This window comes from Triturus cristatus, chromosome 4_2 (genome assembly GCF_964204655.1).
Source record: "Triturus cristatus chromosome 4_2, aTriCri1.1, whole genome shotgun sequence".
NCBI classification, from domain to species: domain Eukaryota; kingdom Metazoa; phylum Chordata; class Amphibia; order Caudata; family Salamandridae; genus Triturus; species Triturus cristatus.
The window spans coordinates 918,097,771-918,119,624 of record NC_140586.1 but is presented as its reverse complement, the minus strand read 5'-3'; the positions used below and the strand labels follow the sequence as shown (position 1 = coordinate 918,119,624).

Genomic DNA, 21,854 nt, shown 5'->3' with positions numbered 1-21,854 from the left:
GGTACAGCCCACTCTCTCCTAGGCTGGCACTACCTTCCACCCCTCTTAGGCTGGCACCGCTTCCACCCTCGGAGGCCGGGTGGCGCATCCCACTCTCTGCTAGGCTGGCACCGCCTCCACCCTCGGAGGCCGGGCGGCAGACCCCACTCCCTCCCTTTCAGGCCCAGCCGTCAGCGCCCTCACCCCCTCTGAATGTCAAATTAACATTGGCAAAAGCTCTTCAAATGTTACGAAAGTTAAAGCACAGCCGTGAAACATCCGAACGGGAAGCGGTACAAGGTGCCCGGACACACAGAGCACAAACACACCCCTAGTGGCCTGGCAGCCACCCTCACAAGGGCTGGGTGCAAGTGTTACATAGGAAGTGAGGCAGCGCCGTGAGGCAGCAGCGGGTCTGGAGTGCAACCCATGGCGCGTAACACACTGCCGGCAAGACACAAAGTGCACACAAACCCCCTCACATGCTACACCTCAATAAATTGCACCACAGGCTGAACAACGATTTCCAAATACGACGCATTGCACAGATGTTGGAATGCGATATATTGCCCCACACGGCGCAGCACCAGGCCTGGTGTGCAAACCAGGACCACCACACGTGAGACACCAACAGACAGCATACACGCACGTCTCCCCCACGAACAGTAAACACCATGATGTCAATACACGCAGAAAGTGTGATACGCAACGCCCCTTGCCTCGCACACTAGGCTGGGGTCACAACGCTATGATTCATGTGAACAGCTTCCAAGCACACACCTCAGACTGAGGGGCAAATGAGGAGAGCCGAGGCCCACCCACCCACACGCACAGGTCTCAACCCGTGTCTGGGCAGGTTCACCCCCCGTCAGCCGGCCCCGGAGGCCGCGTCCCGCTCGGTGCCGATGTAGGAGCACAAACACACGCAATTGTGCAATCACCATTACTTTGTGCCCGCAGCGCAGCCTCCAAGCATTACAGCCACAGGTACACACCGCAGCCTCCATGCATTACAGCCACACGTACACACCGCAGCCTCCAAGCATTACAGCCACACGTACACACCGCAGCCTCCAAGCATTACAGCCACAGGTACACACCACAGCCTCCATGCATTACAGCCACAGGTACACACCACAGCCTCCATGCATTACAGCCACACGTACACACCACAGCCTCCAAGCATTACAGCCACAGGTACACACCACAGCCTCCAAGCATTACAGCCACAGGTACACACCACAGCCTCCATGCATTACAGCCACAGGTACACACCACAGCCTCCATGCATTACAGCCACAGGTACACACCACAGCCTCCATGCATTACAGCCACAGGTACACACCACAGCCTCCATGCATTACAGCCACAGGTACACACCACAGCCTCCATGCATTACAGCCACACGTACTAACTACACCGTGCCCTGCAAACACAATCCGGCCACAAACTCGGCAAATAACCCCCACTGCCGAGGAGCAACAAGCCATCCATACTGTACACAACTCTCTTAACTCGTGAACCATCCCGGACTTGTGTACACAAGTAATCACACGCTGGGCAAGGACACCCTGCCAACGCTCGCCGCACAAACACGCCCAAAAACATATCTGCAACTACACAAACCCCGTCAGAGTTTCCACACGGGCCTGAAGAGTTACACACACAAGTCGGGGAACGGCGAACAAAAATGGCAACTTCTCCAATCCCAAAGTGAAAAGAACAGACACTACTACACAAGACCCCTCCCCCATCCATCACACCACCACCTCATAATCACCAGACTTGGACGAGCACACTGACGGAGGCCGGCAGGCCCCACGACACACCCACCCCAAGTTCCAATCCCTACCCCACCCAGGCACCTTCCCGCTGTGGCCGGAAGTGAAGCCCCCCCTAAGGGAGGCGCCGGCAGGGGGTCGGAGGCCAGGCTCACCTGAGGGTCCCGGGGAGCAGCGTCTGGAGACAGGAGGCACCGGCCGGAGGGAGAGCGCCCGAGAGAAGGAGGGAGGGACGGATGGCCGCGAGCAGGGGGAGGAGTGAGGGAAGTGAGGTCTGCGAGGGAAGTGAGCCCAGCTCCACCCTGCCTGACTCACAGCCAGCGCCGAGCTGACCCCACCCTGCCAAGTACAGCACCACACCCAGGCTGGAGGAGAGGCGGGGCGGGCACCGAGCGGGAGAGGGGCGGAGGAAGGGGGCACCGAGGGCGCAGAGAGGAAGAGGGGGGCGGAGGAAGGAAAAGAAGTAAAGAGAAGGGAGATGCATGTGAGGAAAAGTAGAGCAAGAAGGAGGGGAGCACTGCCGGAGACAGGACGGTGAAAGGGGCAGTAAAGGCGGGCAGAAGGAGGGTAAGAGTGCGGGAAAGGGAGCGGTCAGGAAAGGAGGGGGAGGGGGAGGGGGCGGGGTGCGAAGGAGAGGCAAAGGAAAGGAGGTACAGGAGAGCTGGAAAGTAGAGGGGTGGGAGAAAGGAGAAGAGGGAAAAAGAAGGGGGAAGGAATTGTAAAGGTAGAAGGGGAAGGGATGGGGAGAAAGGGAAAGGAGGGGGGATGGTAAACAGGGAGGGGATATTAAAGGACAGAGGGGAGCAGGGATGGTAAAGCGGGAGAAGGGGAGGTGGAAAGGGAAAGGAGGGGTAAAGGGAAAGAAGGGGGAAGGGAAAGCAGAGGGGGAAGCACACGGAGGGGGAGGAAAAAGAAGGGAAAAGGAGTAGGAGTAAAAGGAAGGGAAAAAGAAGGGGGAGGAAAAGGAAGGGGGAAGGAGGGGAGGGAGGAAGGTGAAAGGAGGGGGAGGGGCAAAGGGAAGGAGGGGGATAGAGAAGGGTGGAAGAGAAGGAGGGTGGAAGAGAAGGAGGGTGGGGAGAGAGATAGAGAAGGGTGGAAGAGAAGGAGGGTGGGGAGAGAGATAGAGAAGGATGGTAAAAGGGAGGGGGAAGGCAAAGCAGGGGGAAGGAAAAGCAGAGGGGAAGGAAAAGGAAGGGGAGGGAGGGAAAGGAGGGGGAGGGGATGGTAAATGGGGAGAGGGAAGGAGGGATGGTAAAGGGGGGAAGGGGAAGGGAAAGAAAGAGAAAGCAGAGAGGAAGGAAAAGAAAGGGGAGAGGGGAAGGGGAAAGGAGGGGGAGGGAGGAAGGGGGAGAGGGGAATGGGAAAAGAGGGGAGAGTGAGGAAGGGGAAAAGTGGGGGAGGGAGGAAGGGGGATAGGGGAATGGGAAAGGAGGGGGAAGTATATTTTATTCAGGTGCACTCGAGTGGAGTCCAGTCTGACCAGCCTCCTAGGATTGCTGCAGAGGGACTGACTTTAGTAAACATAGAGATACATTTTGTACGTTTTTAAACCAAGAATGTCCCGCCCATAATGGAAATCTAGCAGGTGCAGCTAAAACAAAGAAGCACAGAAAGATGAGTTTCAACTCTGAGACCGGGCACACATTGTCTTTATGCCAAGGTCTTTCTGTTTGTGTCTATCGCTAGACTAGTGGGAGAAAGCCTCTATCTATGTAAAGGAATGTGTTAATAAGAACAGTGTATTTGTTAGCAGAGCAAGGCCAAACGTTGGAGAAAGGAACATTTCCACAGCCTGCTTCTGGAGTCAGAGACTATGTAGCTGACAACATGATTCAAAATGGCGTCTGAATATAAAATGGTGCAGCGAATGCTAACTTAACACAAGAACAAAGCACAAACAAAATAGCAAAACATTTTAATTTCATCAGACCCTCCGTTTAGCATTCGCTAAACCATTTGTGAAGGAAAAGAGGTGTAGTATTCTGAGAAGCAAAGAAAATCAACACTGGACCAATCCATTTACTCAGTATCGGGAATAGAAGTGGCAAGGGATGATGGGGAATCAAAAATGCCCTAGTCAATCTACATCATGACGGTGATATCTTTTTGCAACATGATGGCAGCACTAGTGTCTGGGGCTGGCTTTTTCTGTTTAGCGGTGAGAACACTTATACAATAAGTACAGCAGGTCGGGAGGCAGTGTATGCAAAGACAACATGTGAAGAAAATACCTGCAATTACAGCTAGAAAGATAAAGATCTTCCAACCCCAGGACATGAGCATACCCCAGAACCATCCAGAGAGAGTCCAAGTACCATTTCCTTGGTGTATTTCAGATGAGAGTCTGTGTAATTTCTGTATGGCAGCCTACACATTGGGGACGTAGTCAGGTATGTACACACAACAGCTACTGCCAATGACGCGACAGGCCCCACTCCTATCTGCAGGTATAACATCTAACACCGTCCGGTTCTGCGAGGTAACTAACTGTGTAGCCTGAAGATCAGCAGTGATGTTTGTCACTATCCCGGCTGTTGTGTTAATAACCTCTTCAACAACCCTTGTTAACCGATGAATGTTAAGGCTATTGGACATGGGGCCCCAAAAAGGTACGATACCCTTCATGGCATCCTCAAACTGTTGTAAGGTGGTCCGTCTGATCTATATCCTTCGTGTCAATGAACCTTGTGACTCAGGGCAAGTATATACTCCCACGCTGCAGCTGATGATCTTTATGGTAATTGGACCGAGCTATATACACAGGGGGAAGGAGAAAAGAGAGATAACACCTGCCCGACCCCCCCTTTGGGAGCCAGACATAAGCTTGAGATCCACAGACAAAATAGACATTAGGGGGTGGGATTAAGGGCAGACTATTGCTCGTTCTTAATCTGTATGTGGAATTGCATCTGCTCTCCCCCACCTTTATCTTCCCGGTCCCTTGGACACAGAAACTACCTGTTGTGTTGACCACTGTCACTGGTATTGGCTGGTCCTCAGTAACATTTAGAACCTGGACAGATTAGAAATACTCAGATGTGTTAAACCCTCGGAAATCTGCCATTTCCATTCAAAACCAGGTCTCGTTCTTTACTCTTTTGCATGCGTTCATACAGTACTTTGCAATTTACCAAACGCCTCTTGTCCTATCGGACCTACGGGGGGGAAACCTGTGATGGAAATGTACATTCTATACCACAGTGCAAGAATCAGCAGGTGTCCTATCCAGAGTATAGAATTGGGGATTGGGGCACACCATACTGAGCAATTCAAACCAACCCTCGCAACTACTGACGTATGACAGTGACAAAGTCAACAAATTATCTCTTTTATGAGTCACTAAGGGAAGCAATCCACAAATCTAGCAATTAGTTGTATCAGGCACCTCATGAGCCTGATGCAACATTTGTATAAATGCATTTTCTGTATAAGACTTTCGATGCTTTCCTTTGTGAGGAGCCAAAGTAACAAACGTGTTCAGGGGGATGGGTGTTGTACCAGCCAAGGAATGTACAGGATACTTCTCCTTTAGAAACCAAGATATTCCATGTATTGATACTAGGGCAATCCCAACTATTGATGCAAAAACTATTTTACTCTTTGTGGACCAACCCCGTTCTGGACGCAGTGGTGCAAATGGCTGTTCCTCCTCAGTAATAGGCCGACCAAACGGATACAATATGATGCAAAAAGGGGAATGAAGTAAAAGTAATAATGAAGGCAACTGTTCCCAGTGTCCATCTGAGTCTCACTGGTACAGGCTCCTATTGTTCATCAACGTTGGCACTCTTGAGCACCGGCGTTGGAGCAGCTCAGTCCTAGCTCTCGAGAAATCCCACATCGCACAGGATAATGTACCCCGCTCCAAGGGAGCACGTTCAATCTATCCTGTCCAATGTCAGAACAATGCACCAATCGAGCCTCACCCGAAACTAACACCATTGGTACTTATGACAAAGTGCTCCCTGACTTGCACAGTCCATCCCTAACTAATCTGACTTCTCCTTTGGTGCACTGTTTTCCAATGAGGGTGCAAATTGTACCTGGTGACTCCAGGCACAGAGGGGTCAACAAAAAGGGGCTCTTTAATGGCTCTGATTTCAGGGGGGGGGGGGCGGCTGCATTTAGCACATCGTTGTTCTCAGCATCCGTTTGGGTCCATATAAGATGCCCCTCACTGAAGGGGACAAATTGAAGTATCTTTTCTACCTCAGCATCCCCAATACCATTCCTCACCCATTGGTCATAGGGTAAGGGTACTCTGTGGCATTGACTAGAATGTATCCAATTCTTACGGCCAGCAACTTTCACAGCGGTCCTGGTTGCGAGGAGCACTTGCTGGGGCCCCTTCGAACGGGTCTCCAAGCACTTCATCCGCTGAAAGTTGCGAAGTAACACCCAGTCCCCCCGCTGGATGTTATGACCAGGCTCCTCTGGTACAGGCGGAAGCGATTCCTTTATCTGTTGGTGAATAGAACACGCATTTTCCGTTAACTGGTACAGGTAATCGGTCAATAAAGGGTACTCAATCTCTGAATACCTACGCCGGCGCGGGACGCCCCAGACATTTGCCGGGCATCCAAACACCACCTCGTAGGGTGACAATCCTGTCCTAGAATGTGCTGTTGTTTTTTGTTGACAAAAGAGCTAATGATAAAGTATCTGGCCGCTGTAACCTCGTCGTCTCCTGAATCTTTGCCTATTTCAGTTCGAGAGTACCATTGTACTTCTCAACCAAACCTGCTTACTGGGGGTGATTCGCAGTATGAAACTTCTGTCTGATGTGTAGTTCTTCACAAACTAACTGAATAACCTTGGCATTGAAATTACTTCTCTTATCGCACCAGATCAAACGGGGCAAACCGAAACGAGGAAAGAACTCCTTCAGGAGTATCTTTGCAGTTGCAATGGCTGTATTTTCTTTAGTGGGGTAAGCCTCAACCCATTTACTGAACGCACAAAAAAACCACCAACACATACTTCAAATTATTGACCCTGTCCATTTCAATAAAATCTATTTGAAGGACCTCAAAAGGGAAAGTGGGAGGTGCAAACTTGCCGGGTGGTGTAGGGATACCCTTGCCAGGATTGTGAATCATGCACACCATGCGGTATTTTACTTACTGCGTAGCCGTCCTTGAAATATTGTCATTCTGCCATATGGGGTCCAACAACTTGCAAATACCCTTAGCACTGATATGAACTGGCCCGTGAGCTATAGTGACTACAGGAAGAACATATGCATCTGGCAACATCCATCTCTGCCTCCCTGACTTGTCAATCCAACATCCCTCATCATTCAATTGTGCTGTACTTTCTTGCCACACTGCTAATTCCTTACTGTGGCCTCACTCGGTATCTCCTTCACACTTTCAAGTGTATCCTCAAACATGGAGAACTCGGGCACCCACCTGGCGGGACCTGCTACAAACATTCTTTTCATCTTGGTTCGGGCGGTTTCTTCGGTTGTTTGATCTGCAAAAGCGTCCCCCTTACCCACATCATCAGTAACTTTCTTATGGGCGCTGCACTTCACTATGGCCAATTTCTTAGGGAGTGTCAAAGCGGACGGAAGCCTATATATAAGAGGACCATGCTGAATGCGGGTCCCATGGGAAGTAAGGAACCCTCTCCTTGCCCAGAGCCTCCCGAAGTTATGGGCGACTCCAAAGACATACTGGCTGTCAGTATAAATATTAACAACCAGTCCCTCACTCAACTCGTAGGCTCGAATAAGGGCGACTAAGTCAGCAGCCTGGGTGGACTGATAGGGAACTCGTGATGTCTCAACTATCGTACGCAGCCTAGTAATTGCGTATGCTGCAGTGGTGGTGCCATTTGGTAATTTAAAACATGAACCATCAACATATAGTTCCCCTTGAGGATCAGATAAGGGAACATTGGTCAGGTCTACCTTTCCTTTCATCTCTTCTTCAGTCTGGAAGATGCAATCATGTAGGTCAATCTCCTCATTCTCAGATGGGTGGGGTAGTAACTTGGCTGGATTCAGAGTGGCAGAGCGTTTGATCGTAATGTGCTTTTGAAAAATCGTTAGCTCATAACCGGTCAGAAGTGCACTGGTGAGGTGCAGTGTCCTTGTCTTATTCAAAAGTGTATGCACAATATGGGTTACCATAACTGTGAGGTCAGTATCGAGTATGAGTCCCGCCGATTGTCTTATTGAGACAGCCACTGCCGTGACCGCTCTTAGACAGGTCGGGAGGGCTCGGGCGACAGGGGCAAGCACAGCAGAGAAATAAGCACATGGACGTTGCTTATCTCCAGGTTTTTGTGTTAAAACAGAAAGCGTGCAACCACCCAGCTCATGGATGTACAATAGGAAGCATTTAGCGTAATTAGGGGTACCAAGCACTGGTGGACGTACAATACAAAGCATTTAGCTTAATTAGGGGTACCAAGCACTGGAGCCAAGCAAAGTGCAGTTTTTAATTGCTCAAAAGACTGCTGAAACTCTGGTGTCCAAGGCAAGGGTTCATGCACATCCTTTAATGTTAGCACAAGCAGGAGCTTAATAAGCAACGAGTAGCCAGGTAACCACTGCCTGCAATAGGAAGTGATACATGCACATCTTTCTTAGTTTGTGGGACAGACATTTTAACAATGGTACTGATGCACTCAGGGGTCAATCTCCTACCCTCCTTTGACAGAAGGTGACCTAAATAGGCGACCTCCTGTCAACAATACTGAAATTTGGAAAGGGAAACTTTATGGCCATGTTGAGTTAAATGTTGGAGCAATTTAACTGTACTGTCTCTGCAACCTTGTTCTGTATCTGAAGCGATAAGCAAGTCGTCGACATATTGTAGCAATACATTACCTGTAGGGAGTGACAAGGAATCCAGTTGACCTTTCAATGCCTGACTATAGATACTTGGACTCTCTGTATAGCCTTGAGGACCACGGCAGAATCTAAAACTTCTACCGGCGAGGGTGAATCCGAACAGATATCTGCTATCAGGATGATTGGGAATACTGAAGAATGCATTTTTCAAGTCAATGACCGAAAAGAATTTAGCAGAAGAAGAATCCAACGTCAAGAGAGTCGTAATGTCAGGGACCACTGGAAACTGGGGAATCACTATTTTGTTAACTTCACGCAAATCAATCACAAAATGATAAACATCTTCCTGATACTCAGAGGGAGCCGAAGGTGTCCTTTTAAGAATTGAAACAATAGGGCTACTACAAACATTAGCAGTCGTCTCCTCAACCACTCCTTTCTCAATCAAATCTTGCAAATTTTTTATCAAAGCTCACTCACCTGCCTGAGGTATCTTATACTGAGGAATACGGGGTAAAATAGCACCTACCTTAACACAAATTGAAACGGGCGATATCTGTCACAAACCCACATCTGTGTCGCCCGTGTGGGTGACACATCTTTAAATTCAGAAGGGAGGGGCACATCTTTGGACAGACACTGCTTAGGGCACACCACATCAGGACCCATTGTCATATAGATGCCGGCTGGGGAGCAGTAAATTGTAGCATACAATTTCTGCAACAAGTCAAAACCCATCAAATTCTCTCCGCAATTAGACGTCAATAAGAATGGCGAATCCATGGGGAAAGGACCAATAGTCAACGCAAGAGGTTTGGAAATGGGGCTCACAACCGGTACACCAGAAAATCCTATCAAAACATTATTATGGCCAGACAAAGCCTCCCCAGGGGCCGAGGAACGAGAACTAGAGCTCTTTGTTGCACCAAAAACTCCTTCGTTGATCCATGCACATCTGCACTAATGTACGGACCTTGCTGGTCTGCAGGTATCAAAACTGGTCGCTCACCCTGTCCCCGGCTGTCCTAGCTGTAAGACATCCCGGTCACCTCATCCGTATCATAGTCATCATGATGGTACTGTTTGCCCCGAGGGTCATCAAAGTAGTTCTGATCAGTACAACCCTGCGATGTCTCAGCGGTCTTAGGACCTGTCCTGGCCACCATCTCCATGACCGCGTCCACGAGACCCTGCTCCTCTTGGGACCGCAACCTTCTGCAAACGTGCAGGACACTCGCTGCACCAGTGTCCCTCCTCCTTACAATACGCACACTGATTCAGCCCTACTGGCATAGTATTCCTGCTAGTATGGGGGAGCTGTTGTGCTAAACCACCACGTCCTCTACCATTCCTTCGAGAAGCTTATTGCAACAGCACCTTCGTCTTCAAATCTTTACACTTTTTCTCCATCTTCTCCTTATCCTCAATTTCCCTGTGCTCATAATACTGCGCCATATTCAAGATAACAGAAGGAGAAGAGGTGGAGCAGGTGCTCTCGGAAGCCTGTAATTGAGTCGCGATCTCAGGAAGCAAATTTGAAACAAATATACTTACGAAAAAACGCGCACCACCTCCAATTTACAAGTCCTGTCCACTATAATCCAGAAATTCACTTTCAAACCGGGTGAAAAAATCAGACACACTCTCATCTTTCTTCTGATAACAAGTGGATAGCTTGTCCCAATCAATCTTTCTGGGCGGAATAAGTGAATGCATGTACGTGATATTGCGCCTGGCAAGGTGAGTATCTCTGCTTTAGGCTTCTCACCAGGCTTCCTCTCCCGGCCCCATACTTAAATTTGATCCGGTACCACCCAATTCTGCCACATGATCCTGTGTGTGTACTTGTCTCCAAATATCAACCGGAACCAACAAATCAAAGAACATTTCAATATCCGCAAGCATCACTACGATAGAAGAAGCTGCCTCAGTCAATTCTTTATAGTATGCAGTAGGATTTTTCCTAGAGTCAGGTAACTGAGTTTTAAGGGAAAAAACCTCACTCCTTTTCCATGGAGTATAAACCTGTTGTTCTTGGAAACGGGACACTACCCTTGGTCTAGTAACAATGTCGTGCTGATCCCGTAGCTCTGGTATTTCAGGGAGATATATGGGGTGAACCTCCCTCATCGGAAACTGAGATACTGTCTTCAGACTCTTCTAAAGCAGCCTACCCAGATAAGCAACAAACGTCGGGACATTACCAAAAACTTGACCAGGCCCCATATTAGCAACATATACATGATCCTTAATGTCATAAATAATCTGTGGTGCTGCATCATTGAAACACTGCTCCCAAAGTCCAATCAGAGTAGCCAATATGTGCTTAAGAGCATGCTGTTGTACAAAATGCTCATAATCTTGCATCACACTCCACACATCCTCCACACCATAAATGGGGTTGCGGGCCCACTGCGCTGCCTGATTAGCCTCTACCTGTTTCTCTGCCTCTCCCATATCAGATCGCACCAACGTTCGCCCCAGATGTTCCTTACATTTCTTCCAATCTCTATCCGCAGGGCCACGTATTGGTGTCCCAATACTCTTTAATGTCGGGGAATGGAGGAATACAGTGGGAGTTATATCAGAAGTAGTGCTGGCTGGGTCGTGGGTGTAAGAGCTGGGTAAAGGAATGCCAAAGCAATAGGCATTGCAGAAATGCTAACAGTCGTTGTTTCCACAGATGGTGAAGACAAAGAAAGGACTGGAGGTGCCGTGGCCAAGGCAGTCTGATCAACAATAACAGAAGCAGAAACAGCAGAGACAGAAGAACCGGGCAGCTGGGCCTGTGGGGGAAGAGCAGGATTATACCCTCTGCAGGGCATATGGAGGTGGGGGTCGAGACCTAACAATTCTTCCACAAAAGCATAATTTTCTTCACGGGCTACATAAGATTTATCAATATTCTGTCAAAGCCTCCTATCTTCACGTTCCATTCCTATCTTCTTTTTCTCTCTATCATGCGCTACAGCTTTCTGGGTCAATGCTTGCATTCTCCCCTTCCGGGCCTCCTTCTCTGCTTTCATTCGCCTCTGTTTAGCCTCTTTTTTTAACCATGTTCTGAGGGAATCAAACATAGACTGCCTACTTCTTCTTGCAAACAGCTTCTCCTGTAAAAACCCAATTTTGTGCTCATCAAAAGTGCCCGTTAACGGCCACTGCAACTCTGCATTGTCCCTTGTATATTTGTGCCATAACGTACTAAACTTAATAGAGCCATGGCCATGTTTCACATACATATCAAAATTCGGAGTGCCTTCCGGAGGTGCTGGCTGACTTTCTTCCAGTTGAGCAGCAGCAGAACACCAATAACAACAAGAAACCAAAAAGCGACTGAACACCGGCATTTTCAAAAGTAAACAAAATTAGTTATGTTGCCGGGCAAAGTGTCCACAAACACTTTGTATCCAAATCGGTCCTCAGACCATCCAAAATGCAAACCAAAATCTGTCCTCAGACCGTACCAAAGACAAACTAAAATGGTACTTTTTTTTTTCTTTTCTTTTTTTCTTACCATATCCATAAAGAACCAAAACAAACTCACCTGGTGCACACAGGTCAAACTAATGTATTCTCCACTGCCGACTCTTCGGACCAAACGGTCTTATCCAAGGTTTCGCCGTTCGCAAGGCACCCCCTGGTCAGGCAGACAGGGCAGCTGCGAGTGCAGGACTCTCTTGTGCAGGGATTCCTGGTCTGCCCGTCTGACCCAACGATGGCCCCGACCTCCACATCTGTCCGCGGGCGAGGATGGGTCACCAGATGGAGTCCCTGTTCGGGTGCCAACTGAAGGAAGTGACCCTATTAGGGCCACCCGTGTCACTTGCTACCACCTCTCAGCCTTTGATACAAATGAAGAGTCGGTCAGACAGTAGAGAATACAAACCAAGTATATTTTATTCAGTTATACTCGAGCGGAGTCCAGTCTGACCCTGATTAGGGCCACCCGGGTCACTCGCGACCACCTCTCAGCCTTCCATACAAATGAAGACCAGCCTCCTAGGATTGCTGCAGAGGGACTGACTTCAGTAAACATAGAGATACATTTTGTAAGTTTTTGAACCAAGAATGTCCCGCCCATAATGGAAATCTACTAGCAGGTGCAGCTAAAACAAAGGAGCGCAGAAAGATAAGTTTTGACTCTGATACCGGGCCCACATTATCGTTATGCCAAGGTCGTTTAGTTTGCGTCTATCGCTAGGCTAGTTGGAGAAAACCTCCATCTATGGGGAAAGGAATGTGTTAATAAGAACAGTGTATTCATTAGCAGAGCAAGGCCTAACCTTGGAGAAATGAGCATTTCCACAGCCTGCTTCTCTAGTCAGAGAAAGAAATGGGGGCTGAACATAAAATGGTGCCGCCAATTCGAACTTAACACGAGAACAAGCCAAAAACAAAATAGCAAAACATTTTCAATTCATCTAAGGGAGGGGGGATAGGAGGCTGGAAGGGGAGGGGGGGAGAAAAGGAGAGGAGAGGGAGGAAGGGAAAGGAGGGGGTAAGGGGAAGGGAGGGGGAAATGAAAGGAGGGGTAGAGGAGTGAAGGGAAAAGGAGAGGAGAGGGGGAAAGGGAAAGAAGGGGGAAGGGAAAGGGAGGGTAGATGGGTGGGTAAGGGGAGGGTAGAGGGGGAAGATGCGGGTAGAAGAGGGAAGGAAGGGGAAAGGGAAGGGGAGGGGAGGGGAGGGAGGAAAGGGGGGAACGCGGGGGAGGTTAGAGATGGAAGGGAAAGGAGGGGAGAGTGGGAAGGGAAAGAAGGGGGAGGGTAGAGGCGAAGGGAGGGGAAAGTAGGGGAGGAGGGAGAAGGAGTGGGGAAAGAAGAGTGGGGAGGGGGGGAAAGGAGGGAGAAGTAGAGGGGGAAGGAGATGGTAGAGGGGGAAGAAAAAGGAGTGGAGAGGGGGAAGGATAGGGTAGGGTGGAAGGGAAAGGGCAGAAGGGAAAAGAGGGGAGGAGGAAAGGAAGGGAGGATGGAGAAGGAGAGGTGAAGGGGAGGGAGACGAAAGGAGGAGGGGAGAGGAGGGAGAAGGGGAGAGAAGGAGGGTGCAGGAGAGGATGCAGGAGAAGGGGGAAGAGGGGAAGGGGAAAAGGGGGGAGAGGGGGAAAAGAGGAAAGAGAAGGGAGAAGAGGAGAGAAGGTCTATGCCTGTCAAAGCTAATTCCAATATGGCAGTGGATGCCTTTCAAAGCGCAGCAAGTGCGCACACTGCTGTTCCCTGCCTCAGCTCAAGACAGTATAGCTGCTCACGAGGAACATTGCATGCTGAAGAAAAACGGCCCTTCACAGCACCAAAAGGCCTCCAAATCTCCTCCATACTTCCCACTCCAAAACACCTCAATGTATATGCTGCCTGATGAGCAAGCACCTTCCGATATCTCTGGGCCGCGGTTTCTGGAGGAGGGGGGAGCACGCAGAATGCGCACAAACAGTGCTCCGTCAAGCAAACTAGCCTCGCGGCTCCCCCGTGGCTCCCCTGCCAATCACAGGGAGAAGGCACCGCTACAAAGAGTATTCTCAATGGGACACCGGCCTTCATGGTCTCTTTAGCCACACATTAGAAAGACGATCCTTCAAAGTTCCTCATCAAAATCCAAGAGATTCACCGGAGAATACTGGCTGGGCACACATTGGTTCGTGAATAAGGCTTAATCTTATCCTCGTCACCAATTTTGTGTAGTAACACAATACACATGTGGAAGTTAAATAAGCACCTTTATTATACGTACAAACGCTCCGTGTCTTGCAAGCAACTGAGTTCTCCAGCTGTAATTTCTCACATTCTAGCATCAACATTCCACGTCCTACTGAGATCGGTACTTCCATTACATCACCTCTACATACACACAGTACGGACAGATCATCCAGGACGTGGGAGTAACGAGTACAATATAAGGACAGGTTGTCCAAGTTCAGGGAGTTGGGAGCACAGTACCCAGACCTGCAACGAGCAGGTAACACTATGTACTTTCAGAAGTGTTGGCTCTGAAAGACTCCCACGTGGTTCTAGGGCACCCTCTCACTGCACTATGTCATTTTCCCTTTGTGCCATCACTGTTTTTTGTTTCCCTGTAGCATGTCAGACTGATGGTGGTAGCAGTGGAATGTGTAGAGGAGAGAGAGGTATTTTTACCCAACTCCTTCAGAAGGAGATGCCTATCGGCCCCCCGGCTTCACATCCACTCGTGTGGCCCACAAGTTAAAGGTGTGTGTACACTGAGTGAGTGGCAGAATGAGGGTTTTACTTGTGGACATGTTTGGCTGGGTGCAGGAGGAATCTATTGTGGCTTTCCAGTGGTTGTATGATAAAATCTGATGGAGGGTCTGCGGAAGGCTGCCCAGGTCTCTGCGGTCCTGCGAGCCTGCACCTCTGTATTCATTTCCTCTGATTTCCTGCTATGTAAGGCTACAGTGTCCTGCTTACTCAGATTTCTTCTGTTGTCCTTGCCTGCTGTTGCCATGCCAAAGCATTCAGCTCCGCCCCTTTCCCTGATTGGTCTGCTTTCCAAAGGAGGGCCCCTCCATATTACGCATCTTTATGCAGAACAACCTTAGGAAGAGCTCCTGTTGTCCATGGCCCTTGCACGTTCAGATGATGCCTTACTTGATTGGAGGAGCCCTTAATAATTTGACCTATGCAGAAAAGCAGCTTGGTCAGCTCTATCGATCAGATTGGCCGTCTTGGTCGGTACTTTATTCCTAGAGCCTTCACTGACCAATAAAATAGGTTTAACTAGTACAGGTGGGAGATTGCGGAGTTCCAGGGTCAGGGGCGTGCCGGCCGCGGTTCTCCCAACCGAATGGGTTGAGTCTAGATTGTGATTCCTGCTGTAAGTGCAGCTTGACTACCTGCAGAAGAACTGTCCTGTCTGTAGGGTGGAGCCCAGCAGCCCTTTTTCCCAACAGGGGGGAACTTTCTTAGAATGTGCGTATCAGCCCACTGGGCTAACGACCATTAGCAGCTGCTGCGAGGGTGGCATTTCCCAACTACAAAAGGTTGCCCAGCTGCTGTGCAGGAAGAATAACCTCCATCAACAGGCTTCCCTGCTCGGGACCCAGAGGAGGACTTTCAGGAGACCCTTTTACGAGTGATCTCATCAGTGCTGGAGGGAAAACTCTGTGTGCCCCTATTACCTCCACATAGACAGCTATGGTCTCTTCCCCAGTCCAGGACATGCCGGAGAGGTCGCTAGGTGAGGCATGGCTGATCCCAAAGCTGGAAAGTGCTGCACTGTTGCAGAGATATCCGCCCTGGAAGAGTCTCTCGAGCTGCATTTGTTCTCCCAGCCACCAGGGTCAATGTCCTGTTGTGTTGCGTCACGTTACAAACTACACCACGCCTCCAGTTCCTTATTTAGTTTTATTCAAGATGCTCAAACCCCCGGGCATCACATGTCCCGGCCCTCCTGTCAGCACCAATCGCCTCCTACACTGAATTGCCCATGAGCCCCAACATTCTTAGAACCCTAGAACATTGCTAACCCAACACATCCCCCCCCTCAAAAATAAAAAAATGTAAACAAATAAAATATATACAACTTTACAATGCAATTAAAACACCATAAATGTTATAATTTGATACTGTAAGTTAATGAAATACTTACAAAAGTAAAACGTCAATACACATATTTGTATAATGGATGAGAAGGTAGGTAATTGTCTATTGTTAATTCATTAAAATCTTACAATATTAGAAAAGAATAAAAACATCATGAGGGAAATCAATGTAACCATAATTATAAAATCCCTAAACAGTCTTAAAAATAATTATGACATATTTACACTTATCAGAATCAAACAGAGGTCATTATCTGACATATTTCTATATTATAATAATTAAGGAAACATTCATTGCTAGGGCTGAAAGTGTGATCACATAATATATGCCATTTTCATTTCCACTACTCTCAGTGATTTTATAAATATACGATTCAGTGGTGTATCACATGATTTAAAACATGCTATCACCGCATGCCTGCATAAACGAATGGCCCGTTGGTTAAACTGTATCCTTAGCAGCCTTCGTCTTAGATCCAGTAAGGGCAGGCAATGCAGATTAAACGAATTATGTTCTCTTCTGCAAATTTACACAGCCTACAAGATGTTGGTTTTGTTTGTCTCAACCAGGGCATTGCATGCACAAGGCCTGGAAGTATTCCAAATCGTGCTCTTATGAATCTACTTTTTAGGTCTCGCCTGACCCAGCGCATGCGCTGGTCTGGCGAGACATTTAGTAGGTTTTGAAAGTGCTACCCACATTTTTGTGCTGGCTACAAGCTTGAGTGCATGATGGCGTGCATGCGCACAGCTGCTCCCCGTATTCCCCCTCCCTTCTCACCCAGCCATCTGCCTTTCCTGCGCCAGCCTTCAGCACCATCTCCGCCCCTCCCCCCGCTGCTGCGCGTGCATCCCTAGCGTACTTTAGCGCGTCATCGTGATCACTTTCGCTTTCAGAGTGATCACGATCGCGATGACTTTCGCTTTTACGGCCGATGCTTGTTAATGCTTGTTTCTTCTGCTGAATGTCTCTCGCTTTCTTTCTTTGACTGCCTGTCTCTCTTTCTCTTCCGTTGACTTTCTGTCTGCCTGTCTGTTCTACTTGGCCTCGCTCCTCTCTCTCTCTCTCTCTCTCTTTATGCTTCTATCTCACTCCACTGCCTGTCTCTGCCTCTCTCACTAACCACTGCCTGGCTTGCCTCTCTCTGTGACTGCCTCTCTCCCTCTCTTTGACTGCCTGTCTCAGCTTCTCTCTCTCTTTGACTGTCTCTCTCTCACTCCTCTACCCCTCCCGTGCGCTCTCTCTCCTCTGAGTCTGCTGCCGGTCTCTCTCTCTCTCTCTTTGACTGTCTGCCCCCCCTCACGCGCTCTCTCCCCTCAACAAGCCCGCCTCTGCCTCTGCCTTGCGCTCCATGCCGCAGTCTCTGCCTTTATCTTTCATTTTTGGCCGAGGCGCCGCCAGCCAGAACCAAAACAAACTGCAGATATATTTCCGATCAGTCGAACAGCATTCCCATGCAACGACTTGCCGTCGCACTAACCAAAATACCACGCTGGGTTCAGTACCGCGAAAAACGAGAATACCCTCTCGTCTCCAAGGCAGCGGCTATTTATATTTCTGGGTATGTGGATTTGCCATTTTATGACGAAAAAATAGGAAAGCAGCGAGTCACAGCAAATGCAATAAAAGCCTGGCGTGCGAGATCAGACCTGCGTGTGAGGAAAACATTTGTTGTTAATGCTCCAAAACCCTTTAGGTTTTTATGTTGAGCTGAGAGAACATAAAACGTAAACATGGATTGGTTCGGTTACACCTTCTTACTTAGTGCTCTTGTAATGTGTGGCTGATTTTGTCATTCATCTCAGCAATGTGTTTTTTTCTGCTGTAATAACTGTAGACACTACATATGGGGTGCGCGCTTTTTATGTATCTCTTTCTACAGTACAGATAGAGTGGAAAATGTACCCCTCTTTTTTTCTGCTACAAGGGCTCTATGCGGCGTTCTTAAATGTTGGCAATTTACCTTTACCTGTGTCTGCTCTGCTGGTGTCTTGCATTGGAATTGCTGCTTGAAACCACTTTCATCTGTTTGACGTTTCTGTAAGTCTATTGCTTTTGTTGACCCGTCACAGATCCCTTGTAGTGTTGAAACACAGATGTATGGTGTATTCGCTAGTGGCTCCCTCTATGGCGTGCATTTAACAAGCAGCCTGAAGCACCTATGTGTAGGTTCAATTTGTAATGGTTGATGGGTACACCTAATTTGTCTGTCATGCAGCTGCCCTGAAAGAGTGTGTTGTCATTGTTTGCGTTGCTTCGCTTTCTCCAACTGGTGCATTCTGCTCTTTGGCGGCATGTAGGCATGGCGGACAGTTGGTACCATTGAACTGTGCTCTGCCTCCCACCTGAGCATCAATACAAGTTGAACTGTTCCAGTTTCCATTATATTTTGCCCTTTTTAGTTGCAGGTGTTGTTGAATTGCCTGGTTCTTTTGCTTCGCTTTGCTTTAGTCCAATGCACTCTTCCAGCCATGCATGCACGTTTTGGCTTGTAACAGTTCAGACAAGTTTAGGCCATACAGACCACACAAGCTGCAGTTCCGTGTCATACAAACGTCCTCCAACAACTCCAATATGCAATGTCTGGCTCCCTCTGGTTCTCCATATGAATTTGTGACATCAAAATAATTAATTTTCTCAATGCAGTGTATAGACCATCTGTGTATGCAAAACACCACATGGTATAGAACTTGTAGTTCGCTTTTAAAGATGGTACACTGCATTTCAGGCAGGAGATTCCATAATGGAAAATACTAAGTTTATGGGTGCAGCCCTGTCCTGTTGATCTATAGCAGTCTAGGCTTCTGAGAACCACTTGCCTTTCTTGTGTTCTATCCAGTAAGTCACCTCCTCGACTACCTCGCCTCCAAGCATTGGCATAGCCAATAGGTCTCGCTTTTGGGACCTTATAAGTGTTTAGCCATGCAACAGTTGATGTTGTTGCACCAAGGATATTGTGCTGCATAACTACATACTTATAAGGTCCCAAAAGCGAGACCTATTGGCTATGCCAATGCTTGTTTGTAACAGGGACCATCCAGACTCTAGATAAAACTGTGTTTTAAGAATTGTATATTCATTTATAACCATCCAGGCATGCGACCTAGGTGCAAATAACTCCTTATCCTTTAGCTTTGATGTTTTTTTCATTAGGCCATTGATGTTGGTTTTTTTTTAATTGCTGGAGTCAGACGCTCACCCCATAAAGAATGAATGGACAAACCTTCTGTTGCCTCAGTTAAACACTTCCATGTTGGTGAATTTGGATTTGTTTGAACTTCATGCCAATGAGCTTGGTCTAACTGATTTTAAATATTTGATTTTATTCTTTCCCAGGTTTTAATGTATGATCATTTTTGTGCAATGATGTGGTTTAGCAGACCAAATTCTAATCTTATCTGAGCCGGAAATGCATTGCATGGAAGTTCGAACAGAGATCTAAATATTCTACCCCTCATCGCTTCGCTTCCATACGAGACAGTTGGTAGAAGTTTTGTGGATAATATTTTTAGTATTGGTTGGTGGCTAAAGCCTCCTAGTTACCCCTGTAATGAACGAAATGCCAAGAGTAAGGAGTTTCCTTTCCTCTGTAAATCCATCTTATGTTGCTTAAAGGAACCCTTCTCATCAAATATTACGCCGAGATATTTATATGTTTTAACTTGTTCTAGTTGCCGAGATTGTAGAATCCATTTATAATTTTTATGAATCTTATTACATACTTCAGTCACCTTTTTGTTTTTTTTCATTTATTACCATATCATTATGTAACGAATAGTTTGATATTTGCAGACCGACCTTTGTTTGGCTCAGCAGAATCGTATCGTAAGCAAGATACGTGCAAACGTCTGCAAAGAAAACTACAACTATGTTTTATAGATTTTAAAGCCGCTTTCGACCGTGTAAACAGTGGTTTGTTATGGAGTAAATTACAGAAATGGGGCCTCCCGGAAACAATACTACGACCCATAATACAACTGTACACATGCACATGGGTCCGTGTAAAAATAGCAAATGGTACAAAGGTGTCAAGGAAAATACAAACAGAGATTGGATTAAAACAAGCCCCCCATCTATTTAATCTATTCATGTCGGATCTCTTACCACGATTGGACCAGGTTAATTCATATCCTCCACGCCTGGGTACACTGCCCATAACACATCTCTCATATGCATTTTTTTTTTAACAAACTTTATTAAATTTTCCCATGAGAAGGAGCAATGAATTACATGTTGCATTGATCACATTAAGTACATACATGGCAGTGGAGACATCGCAAGCATCTGGCTTCCATCCTTTGGCATACTACATCTCTCATTATCAGGGGACAGGTTCCATCAAACACCAATGTTATCCACTGCCAGGTACCACGGCACTTACAGGGGAACTCAGGGGATGGGACCCTGCAGTCTCTTCCCCCAGCTCACTTTTAAACAGTTCAGTCAAGTGTGCCCATTCAAGGGAGATAGGACGCCTGCGCAGTCCCCGACTTTCCTCACGGTGCAGGGCCTCATGCTCCGCCACCGGCAAGCGCAATACCTCCTCTCCCCAGGCCTCTACACGCGGTGGGGCACGTGACTTCCAACGCTGTGGTATCAGGCGCTTTGCTAGCATTAAAGACAGATTGGCAAAACGACACAACAGTTTCGCTTTAAGGGGGAGCGGTAAAAGCCGCAACAAACAAGCCCCTGCTGTGTCCCAGGAGGGGCGTTCGGTGATTGTAAGTAAAACTTGCGTTATCCTACCCCAGTATCCCCGCAGCACTGGACAGTGCCACAGCATGTGCAGCAGGTCGGCATCTGGTGCCGGGCAACGACAGGCCGATACCGCCGTGTTGTACATCTTGCTTAGTGTATGGGGTGTAAGGTAAGCCCTGTGGAGGACAAACAATTGAATAGTCTTCAACCTACAATTGCGGGACACTTTCTTAGGGTATTCCAGTATATAGGCCCACTCTCTATCACTGAATGCCCGGGACAAGTCTGCCTCCCACCGCAACCGGAGAGGAGCCAAGGAAATCTGTGTGTGTTCTCGGAGGCCACGGTAAAGCCAACGAACCAGGAAACGTCCATGGCCCATTATATGGAGGGAGCGCAAGAGGAGAAATGTTGAGGGTTCTACAGGTGTCGCCTGCCACTGTGCCCGAATATACCGGGAGATCGCCGCATGTAGCAGAAACTGGGTATCGGGTACCGCATTCACCCGCACAAAGTCCCCGTGGGGCATCAAACTGTCTTCCTGAAAAAAGGCTCCTATTGTCTCTACCCCCTGTTGCGCCCAGTTCCGTAATCGGACGGCATTCAGGATTCCCTGCCTTGTGGGGAGGCCACACAGCGGTATATTGGGGGAATATGGATGTTGGATTTTAGCATACTTACATGCCCTTGTCCAATAATGAAGCGCTATCTTCAGTAGGGCCGGGGGGTCCGACGGCTTAGGGTCACCGGGGCACAAGAACGACTGCAAGGTACCACGTGCTAGTTGGGTCGGGGTGTAGCCTATTTCAAACAGGTTTTTCCCGGCCAGCCAATAGGCCATCCACTGCAGCTGACCAGCAATACAATAGGCCAAGAAGTCGGGCGCTCCCATACCGCCGGCGCCACTCGGGATCCGCATCTTAGCTAATGCCACCCTATGCCTCCCTGGACTCCAGATCAGCAAGATCAGCAGAGTATCTAACTCCCGAAAGATCCAAGCGGGATAGACCACCGGGATGTTGACGAAATGGTAAAGCAGGCAAG

The 21,854-nt window shown here is 48.2% G+C and overlaps 1 protein-coding gene across 1 annotated transcript in view; it reads right to left on the bottom strand.

Moving 5' to 3' along the window:
* ELOVL1 (ELOVL fatty acid elongase 1) overlaps positions 1-2,305 on the bottom strand; it is a 204,876-nt gene extending 202,571 nt beyond the window's left edge. Inside the window, exon 1 of the mRNA XM_085602970.1 lies at positions 1,916-2,305. The gene's annotated coding sequence lies outside the window, so the exon portion shown is untranslated. The remainder of the gene's footprint in view (positions 1-1,915) is intronic.
* Between the last annotated feature and the right edge of the window lie 19,549 nt (positions 2,306-21,854).